Here is an 11,150-nt window from a genome sequence, read left to right on the forward strand (position 1 = left end):
TCTATCTAATGTATTCTAATGAGAAAATTCTCATTGGGACAAACTTTGGCAACTTGTAAGGTGCCAATTCACACTAATACACCCTAATTTATGTGTAATTCTAGTAGAGGTACCAGTGACTTGTTCTGGTATGATCACTAAGGTGTAAAATCCTTCTTATTTCAGGTCCTATCCTAGGTTCAATTTCATTGTTCAATAGGAAACAAATTGTATATAGAAATTTATCAACATAGTCACTGAAAGTAAACTCATTTGAATGCTTCCTCACCAAGGAAGTCCAATGAATTATAGATTGGGCATTTCCTTGTTCATCCAATCTCTGCAATGGAAACTGAAATCTGTCTTCCTGATGATATAAAAACAAATAAACTAGAACTGATGCATACTTGAAGGTTCCTTTTGTGGAAAATTTTAAGAACTTCTCATGGATGGCATCTGCTAGAAACTCATTGTAGTTGAAGATAATTGGGGGCTTTTCATCTGTTGAGAAGATTGACAAAAACCCTATGATGGCCTCATCAACCCACTGATCGGATTGATAGCCCAGTAAACAAGAAACAATGGAGATGATTTGTTTAGTCATCTCAGGGAACATGGAGGATGAATAGGGGGGATTCTTCTTTGGTAATTGGGCATCCTCAGGGAGAAATGTTTCAAAAATATTTTCTCTGTGAGGAAAGGTTAGGTTCTTGTAGAGTTCCATGAGGGAATCTACTGTAAAAGGTTTCATAGGTAGTTTGGAGCATCTAGGAGATGGATTCAGAGGTGATGGTGAAAAGAGTGTCATTATTTTGGGCCACAATTGCCCTCTGACTAGGAATATATTGAAATTGGCACCATGAGACAAATTCAGGGTAGTGGTAGGTCTGAGGGAAAATGAATTGGGGTAGGGAAGAATCCCACAGGCCCAATTCATTGTTGAGGTCTATAAATTTATGCTTTAACCAGTTGTGGAGTTCATAAAGGTCAAACTCACAACTAGTTTCATTGATTTTGTACTCCTAATCTACCAAAGGTTGATGGTTCATATCAATGACAGAGGGTAGGAGAGGGTTCTTGTATGTTATTTTAGATTTACCTTTGGTGTAGCCATAATAGACAAAAAGAACTGTGAATTTAGAGTTTACCGGGGATAATTGAATGAAAATTGGTTGTTGGCCTCACAAAGGTTGTTCGATCATTCACTGGTCACAGTGGCTGGTTGTTTTGGTGACTGGACGTTCTGTATATATACTATGTATGCTGACTAGGTGTTGGAGAGAGTTTTGGCTACAAATGCTTTGGAACAAAAAAAGGAGGGCGAATGAATGGGTTTTGGGTTTGTTTTATTAGCAAAAATTCTTATTACCGTTTCAATTTAGCTACTTAAAGGAGCGGGTCTGTTATCACATGAGCGATTAGATAACGAATATGGAATAGTTCCATGTGTCGGAACAATAGTTGAGCAGGGAGGGAGGTGACTGTGATGGGATAGCAACAAAGTGGGGAGTGCCATGTGGTAGAATGGCATTGGGGCAGAGTGGGGATCGGGACGCGCCACATGGTGGAATAGAAGTGGAGCGGGAGCGCAGGGCGGAGTCAATGGTCACAAAAGCGGGAAGTTGAAAGGTAGATTTTAGAGGGGGGTGGGACGATATGTGGTTTTAGACGGGGAGAGAGGGGGGGAGGTCCATAGTGAGAGAGAAGGTGACACATTGCACAAGTGGTAAAAAGGGAGATCTCTTTTCGAAACCCCCCCTTGGTTAATTGTTAGAGGGACGGGAGGGGGTTCAAAATCATCCCCTGTAGTTGATCCGAGTGGGTGATACCTTGACTATTCATTGTTTCGCATCCTTTATGACAAGTGACAAACATGTCACATCAAACTAAACTTTATTAATATTGCAAATCACATTTTATACATTGCGATAACACTATTATATTTATTTCATTTTAATCGAATTTAACCATGTTTAAACTATGTGGTTAATCAATCAAATTTTAACTAATCCTAATTAAACTAAATTTGACCACGATTAAACTATGGTCAAACAATTTCTATTTTGACTAATCTAATTTTATTCAACAATTTTAATCACGCTTAAACAATGTGATTATACTAACTAATCCTATTTATCTACATCTAATGTGGCATTTTAACTTGCTGCACATTATTCAAATTTTCTAAAAGCATTTATCATGCATATTTCTTTTTTTTTTGAAATGCAGTGGCATTTATACTTTCTCACTTCTTTTGGGGTATTTTCATTTTTTTCTTATTTTTTATTTCTTTTGTTTTTCACATATATATTTTTTCTTTCTTTTGTATCCCTATCTTTTCTTTTTCTTCTATTTTTTCTATTTTTTTGTGGAAATCATTTGCAGAATGAAACATTATTTACAACAATCACAATCATGAAAATTCACAGATAATCAACTCTTATGATCTTATAATTTATAGGACCCTAACAAAGGCTTCAATAATTCACTTCATATAAAGAGGCCTAGAAATAAGGGCAAAAGACCCAGGGTTTGATAAATTTGATGAGTATTGGAGCAACTTAAGGTTGAGGCTAGGAGAAAAGGTTTCTTACAGTGTATATCAACAATGCCAAGGCTCATGAAACCTTCAAGGAAGCCCTTGAGTTGAAGGAAGGAGAACTAGGGTTTCCCTCTTAGGAAAATAACTAGGGCAAGGAAATTTATGGATGAAATTGAAGTGGATGCCCACAAAAATGATAGATTTAGTGGAAAATACTATCATCTTGATGTTTAGGTTCTCCAACCACCAAAATTCCTCTTTCCTAATGGTTTGCACCAAGCCCTAGTTTCCTAACTTAGCCTTGAAAGGGCCAAATTTGAGAGATAAAATATGGAGAAAAATTAAGAATGATTACCAACAAGTTGGATTAGTGCCTTGTCCCTTGGGAGTATGGAGTCTAGGATGTTAAAGATTAGCCAATTTTTTTCCTAAGGAGGCTGAAATTTGATGTCCTTGCAACCAAATTTCTAGCATTTACCCACTTAACGAAGAAATGGAGTTCTATGGGAGAGTTACTAGGAGTTCACCACTATGACAATTTCATTACAGGTTATGTATGATTAATGCATGCGAAATTCATCTAGATAGCAATTCCAATTGATCTTAATTAAATTAGGGCACAATTTAGCATAACTTAGAATCAATAATTCCATAAATGCAAGTTGAAATGATGATGTCATGCTAGCGTAGGCTTGCTTATGACAAGCAGTTACCTCCTCGAGTCCAAGTGTAGAGGGGCTCTAAAATCATAATTTAGGGGCTGGCCCCTAGATATCTCTAAAATCATCTTATAGAGACCAAATGTGGCTTTGGGGTACAAAATTGGGTCTCGTGGGTCTCTTGGTCATGAATAAGCTCGATTCTTCTCCAACATTGAGGGAACTGAAGATGGTGTTATCCCTCCCATGTCTCAAGGCATGAGAAAAACTTCATCATGGCCTTGGACTAATTGCGAAACCATGTAGTGATTGGAGGCATGTTGGTCCAAGTGGATCATCCCGCGAATAATAAAGAAAATGTGGGAATGTTGTGGGTAATGAATGTGCCCATGACTGTGAATGATGCTCTACAACTGTCCAGAGTCCCATGACTCTCAACACATCACTTGTGGGTGTCAATAAGTCCCTTTGGAGGACATGGACCCCAGTTATGTTGCCCAATCCCCAATCTTATAATTTTCCCCTATAATTTCCTTAGGCCATTAACTTTTTTGGTCAAAGTCCTTTATGACTCAGCCAAGTCCTTCTGGATTCTCAGGTGAATGTACCCATATCCCCTGGTCAAATTCCTTTATGATCCATCCAGATTCCTTTACGACTTTAGGAGATGGCATTCTCTAATTTTGCAAAGACACCATCCATCCATCTCAATGAGGAAGAAATTCTACATCACGACAAGCTTATCTCTGAAGTATGCAAACCTTCATTCTAGATAGAGGCTTGGTGAGATTGTTTGCAATCTATTCATTTGTGAATATGTACTGGAGCTCCACTACTTCTCTTTGCACCATGTCTCAGATGAAGTGATATGATGATTAAAGAGTCCTCCAAGAAGATTCCGAAGTCACAATGCTTCACGACTTGCAACACAGTTTGTGATATATTTTGATCCTACTATTTTAAGTGTGACAGAAGTTTTCTTCCTACTAAACCAAGATATCACAACTAATCCCAAGCTAAGGTAGCACCCCCTAGGTTCTCTTTCTATCCTCTACACTCCCCACTCAATCTAAATTCATATATATTTTAGACTCACTTCACCACCTAAGATATATCTCAAACCATATCTATTGTACCACACAGGTACCTCAACCATGCCTTGTTGCAACCCAATGTATCTACCTTAGTTCGACCATATACTAGTTCAAGGTGTTCACTGAATAACATATATTAGGATTGGTGTTAACTAGGTACATCAAGGATCCAATCAACTTCTTGTACATCATGAGATCCAAAAAAATTTAACTTCCATTCCTAAGTGATGGTGTACTTGGCTAGAATCCTTCATTTCAAGCTCCCAGGCCAACTCCCTCTAATACTTAAGCAAGTCTTCATGTGGTAGTCCTGGCTACTCCCTTTGTCACAGAAGCAAATCCTCATGCCGCTGCTACTCCCTCTGTCATGTAAGAAGGTCCTTCTACCACTACTACTCCCTCTGTCATGTAAGCAAGTCCTTCTATTTTCACTACTCTCCCTCTATCATATAAGAAAATCCTTCTTATATTTGACATGGTCTCCTCAAAGAAGGCATATTGATCTTAGAGATCTTCTATCTCTAATCATTTTGACAATCTCAACCCATGACATCCTATAGGAATTTTTCTCCTTCCACTCTACTTGATGGTATGCTCCCATGAAACTAGAAGCCCTTCCTATCCTTTGTTTTGATCTGGGATGTCTTAACAATCCATACAAATTCTTCATTTTGAACACCAATCACTCTGTTGAGTATGTGCTTGGGACTTTAAGTCATATAAAAACCTGATCATTTTGTGACTATAGTAAAACTATCATTGTAGTGCACTAACTCTTATGGGGATAACCCTCTTGTCACAATCCTTTCTTTGTTCTTACTAATGTTTCTATCTACTGCTAGAATCATTGCCTTGGCAACCTTCATGATGTACCTGCAAACCTCATTCAAGAAGTCATGTAGGAAATGATCATAACTGTTATAGACATTTTTGGGCACCGCAACCCCAAGCATAAAATGTCCATAAACCAAGGGCTCCTAAGTCCCTAAAAGTGTTGTTCCAAACCCTAAAGGAACAAGGTCAACTGATTACATCTTCTCCCAGAAGTTCTCCATGAAAAAACACTCAAAACCGGTCAAAACAGGATCATTTCACCTGCTCCATAGGCAAAGTGCGTTGCATCTCACCTAATCTGTGGGTGCGTTGCATTTCAAAAAGCCCTTCTATGGGGTGCGATGGGCGAGAAGAGACAAATGGCAGTGTCAATCCGCGAGGTGGAGAAGCATGGAATCTTCCAGAAACTTCTCCTGTGACACTTGCCATTCTGAATTCAACCAAGGATGAGTAAGAGATCATCAATCTCCAAGTGGAAGCAAGAACTATCAGAGGGAAGACACTAATCAAATCACAAGCTGGCTCATATCCATTACAGATATCTATATATGGATCCCTCATCCCAGAGATCCAGAGGCTGGAATTTTGCATCTTGTAAGGAATTGCTGTTGGTTTCTTGAGGCAACATCATAGTGTTGGGTGATCTAAGCTTTGCATGAGGTGAAGAAGGGCTTACTTGCTGAGAGGATGATGCTGGGTCAGAACAACTGGTTGAAACTCTCTTGGCTCTTTCTTGATTATCAATAAAGCTATTCAAGTTTTCCTCCATACTCTTGTGTCATTTATGTTTCATGCATTTGTTTGGTCAATTTACATCTGATCCTAGATTGTTTATGATAATAGATCCATGTTCTTGTATAGTGTTATGCTACTGTGATTCTACAGGTACTCTGTGAAGCTGGGTGTACAAGGAAGCAAGTAGCAAAGCTATCAGAAGAGAGAGGAATCGAACTAGGAACCAAGCGCAAAAGAGAGGTTGGTCTCCTTTATTCTTCTCTCATCTATATTTCATAAAGGAAAATGAAAGTAGCTTTACTTTGTTTGTTTCTAAGGTAGCTACCACACCTTAGTGGGATTAGCAGTTCTGCATAGACACTTTTCCCTGTAACAAAATGGCGACTCCGCTGGGGAGCGACTAGGTTGTTTGTTTATCTACATTTGTTTATTTTATAAACTTACAGATGAAGCCTGAAGTTGAGCCAGGTAGCTTTCGAACTGCATTTGCTATGCAAATTCAAAGTAGATAAATTCCACTTCAGTCAATCTTCGGGTTTTGTTTATGAATTAAACAACTAATTTACAAACTCTCTAATTGCCCTTGTGGTGGCTCTAGTAACCTCCTTAGATCTACCCCTGTTGTTGATTTACAAATTACCACTTGCTCGGCCAAAATCCCTAAACTGAACTGCAAACTGTGACCTGGAACCCAAGCAAAGTCTCGTCTCTGGCCCAGCGCACTCTCTGTTCTGTGAATCTGAAATTCAGCGCACTTCCCGAGTGTAGTAGGTGCACTGCATTTCAAATTCACTGTGTTACAGGTGCGTTGATCAGACTAGGCATTGTTCCTGAATTTTGGTTTCTGTTCACTCTTTTCAGATCTATTCAAGAATTTTGCTTCTTGTAGTCAGTACACCTCTGTTTGAAACCCCTTTCCTTGCTGATATTCCGCCTCCATTGTGCAAAGAACTGTAAATGTTTTTGTGTATTTGTTGAGTCATTTTCAGTTCTCCTTTGCAAAAAAGTAACATAATTGTACTGTCGTTTCTTGATTTGAAAGTGTCGCAAGTGTCGTTTTCAATCATAGAAGACAGTCTGATTGCTCTTGATAGTCGATTACCTTGTTACTATTGTATTTGATCTGAATTAGGAGTTTTTCTAGTTGTTAGTGTCAGTCTTTCCAGCCTTCCTCTAGTGATCAAATATGCTCTTACAAAGTGATTTTGAAGTGTCAAGGTCAAATTTTGTCATTTCAGTGAGTCTTCAAGCAAAATTTGGTCGCTAGGCATTAGGTCTAGGGTTTGCTTTCACTCCTTCTAAAGTTGTCCAAATGTCGGTCCATGTCATCATTCATCTGAGTCTATCATCATTCATACGGTTTTCATTATCATGTCAGTGTCTAATGAGTCATTTTACATCTTGTTCATCCTTCAGTTGCGCCTAGGTAAGGTCATTTTCCTCTCCTAGGGTTTTGAAGCCAATTTCTCTTGGACGGTCAAATCATCGGCAAAACTTGTATCTTGATGTTCATACACCTTCCCCTATCCTTAAAGTACCTTATCAAATGCTTCCCATCACTGAGATCCCCCAAAATCCTCATTTTTGCACAAACCCTAGTTTCTAGCTACAACTTGGCAATTTCCTAGGTTGGGCCTGTGTTTTGCCCCTTTGGACCCCTTCCCCTCGCTCAATCTCTGAGATTCCACTTTTCCCTGCTTCCTAACATCCCTCCCCACTCCAAAAAATTTCCCCAAGAATTTAGAAGCCCCCTATCCCCTTCATTTCGCTTCATTTCCACAAAATTCCTTGTTTCACACATCGGGATCAGTTTCACTCAAAAGATGTTTCAGAGCAATAAAAGATGAATTTTGGACAACTGAGAGAGGTTTTTGTCCATAACATGCCAAAGAAGAAAAACCTCCTTCACTTTTTGCAAAGGTGTCATGGTTTTAGAAAAATGTCAAAATTGCAATCGCCAGATCCAAGGAGGTTGGCCAAGGCACTAAAACGACGGAAAAGGCCCGATCCACTCCAAATTTTGGCCAAAGCCTCTTTGACTGAGCATGGTACTTTATTGGGGACTCCCAGCCCAAATTTCAAGAAATTTGGAGAAAATTTTGTTAATTGTGAATTTTTTGTGCCAAACACAGGTTTTCTCCACCAATGGCGCGCGACCCTTTCGTTTGGCAACTCCATTTTGGAAAAACTCAGCATTTCTAGATTTTTCATGGAAAGTTACACTTGCTCAGCCATTACAAAGAAATTTCGCCAAGTTTTGGGCCTCTAGAAAGTCAAAAAACAAGCAAAAAATGACTTTCTGCCACATTTTTGACACACAGGTAGCAGTCTTGGGAGATTGCAAGTTTGGAGGGGCAAATGACCACCAAATTCATAAATTCCACTTGGGTTGGAAATTAGACATCCATACCTTTCCAACAAGCCCACTTTTGCCTCATTTGGACACCTAGAAGTGCCTCAAAAGTGACTCCCAAGGCGCGCGACCCATTCAGGAATTGCACGCGACCCATCAGGCAGTTTGCACAGGAATTCAACCTACAGCTCAGCAAAACGCAGTTTTGACTGGATTTGACTTTTTGGAGTTGATTTTCATCCTCCTTGTTGTAAATGGTGTAATTTTATGATATTTTGACACTTATTTATCTCTTCTAGAAGATTCATTCATAAGATAGGCAAAAATTTAATGAATGAATTGGTTTCCTAGCTTATAGAGGCAAGTTGTTTTGACTGCCTAGATTTTAGTGCTCAGTTTAGAATTGGTTGAAACAGCTCCTAGGATGATGAGCTCGACCCCTAGAGGAAATGAAAGGTGTTATCTTGCCTATATTATGTATTTTCTTAGTAATTTTCAGAGGTTGGAGAGTTGGACTCTTGAGGGATAAGCTCTATTGTATTACTCATTGTATCTCTGCAATTTTTGGCAAAGGAAGACCAGGGTTTTGCAGTCCTTTTTGGGATTCTTGTGGTCACATGTATTGATGGTGTGTTTCTATTTGTACTTGTAAGTGTGTTATGTGAATCATTTCTTTACTTTTCCTTCTGCAAAGTAGGCAAATGAAGTGTTAAAGTAGAATTCATGACTGTCATGCTCTGCTTTTAAGTTTGCTTAATATCAATGTTTTCAACTGTTTAAGCGGAATTCAAGGTTATTGCTTGCTCTCCTTAACTCCTCACCGGTCATTCTCATCCATCCACCTCTATCAAAGGCATTAATATTGTCTCCTACCTTGCCCCAAAGAACCCCCTGCAAAAACTGTGTCTAATCCCCGCACCCAAAATTGCCTTTCCCCAACTTTCCACCAAAATCTTAAAACTTCCAATTCAAACCTTTTTTATCAGTTTACTAGCCTAAAATCAGTGTTTCCTTATTGGTTATCTCACCCATTGAAGATCTTTACCGAGATATACCGGAGAGAGCCCTCTCCTGCCCCGTAGGGTTAGCTAGGAGGCTAAGTGGTTTGATGTTGCCTTGGAGTTTGCCTTTCTCAGCCTGAGGTGAAATTTCAAGCTCTAACATATTGTCGACCATACTGGGGAGAACAAACTTGTCTGTTGATTGATTTGTTTGTTTCATAAGTCTTAGACGGAGCTTGAAGTTATGCCAGGTAGCCTTCGAAACGCTTTTTCTTTGCATAAGCGGAAGTAGATAAACGTTGCTTCAGTCAATCTCCGTGAGCTTGTGAATACGGGCACTTCGATTGCATTTTACCCCAGTACATGTATCAAGTTCAGATCTGATTGTTGATAGTGGACAACGATCAGACATTGACAAGGCTGAAATCATTCACTAGCGACTCCTTCACTGAAAACTCCAGAGATCAATGCTTCATGGTGACTTCACTGCAGAGAGATCAGTAGCTTTGAGCTTCTCAAGATGGATCGGATTGCAAGAAGATATGCTCCCTTGAGCCGAGATCACATCCCTGGTTTTCCAAATAAAATTCCGAAGGTAGATTGGTCAAGGAATCTGCCTATATTTAATGATGATGGTAAGAAGGATGCTGCTTTACATCTAGTTAGATTTCACATGGATATTCGCAAGTTGAAGGTTGATTTTCCTGAAGATTGCTTGATGAAGATATTCCTGGCCTCTCTGGAAGGTAAAGCCCAATCATGGTATGAAAGTTTTCCGCCTGCTTGTATTTACTATTTAAAGGATTTTCATGCTATGTTCATTGAACGATATAAGGCATCTTATCCATCATTAAATTTAGTTCAAGACTATTGCAAGCATGCTTGTAGTTTTATTGAAAGCCTTGAGAAATATTATGAAGATGATAATTTTATGGACGTTGAGATTATGGAGGCTCTGTATGAGAACCGATTTCAGCAGCACACAGAAATCTTAGAGGATATTTGTCAAGATCAGCAGGCTCAAGATTTCCATATGGTTGAAAATGAGGAAATGTCCATAGAAGAAGACAGCATGCAGGTCACGCAGGAAAGTAATGTTCCAATCTCAGAAAGTGATGATGATAAATCAAATCGGGAGATAAATTGTGATGAGGCAAAACATGTTGTTCCGGATCTCATAAAAGAGAGTTGTATTGTCGCGGCTGCCTCAAATGAAGAAAATGGAGTAGCAGACCTAAATGCTCTCATCTCACCAGCACTAGATCTTCATGAGGAGGTAGTTCATTGCCTCTGTGAAAAACAAGACAAGATCTTCGTTCAAGTAAGTGAAAAGGTTTCTCTGGATGAATCTATGATAGCTGATAGAAATGTTAGTGTTGGGTTTCACGAAACATCTGAAATTTCTTTTCTCATGATTGATGAATGTAATGAGAATCTGGCTGTCATATCATATGAGAATGACCTACAGCACATTCACACCACAGAAGAACAAAACATTCAGGATTTCCATTCAGATTCCTCTTCATATGTTTCATGTGCTGAAATGCTTTTCCAAGAAGAGATCTGCCCATCCATTTGTTCAGAGTTTTTTGAAGCCCATGAGCATACTTTTACTGAAGCACATGATGAAGGCAGATCAGAATTTGAAACAAAGGATACCTTGTTCTTTCAGCAGGAGGTGGCAATGTCAAGTCTTCATGTTTTCCAGGATCCAATGGCAGATTTGTTACAGTCAGCAGTGAAAGTGATTATTGCAGTATTCAGTGATGAAGGAGAATATGGTCAACTATATTTTTGGATGCCCAGTGATAGGTTTGTATTGTTGACCAGAAGATCTGATCAGGAGAACCAATCAAGAAGGCATCTGCTTGATTGGTTGCATTGGCATTTTGATATAGTTTGATGTATATTGTCTTGTAAGAAATACAGGTGGTTGTCATCATGATTTCAAAT

Source organism: Pinus tabuliformis, chromosome 8 (assembly GCF_031772625.1).
Source record: "Pinus tabuliformis cultivar Carrire ecotype Pingquan chromosome 8, CPIR1, whole genome shotgun sequence".
In the NCBI taxonomy this organism is placed as follows: Eukaryota; Viridiplantae; Streptophyta; class Pinopsida; order Pinales; family Pinaceae; genus Pinus; species Pinus tabuliformis.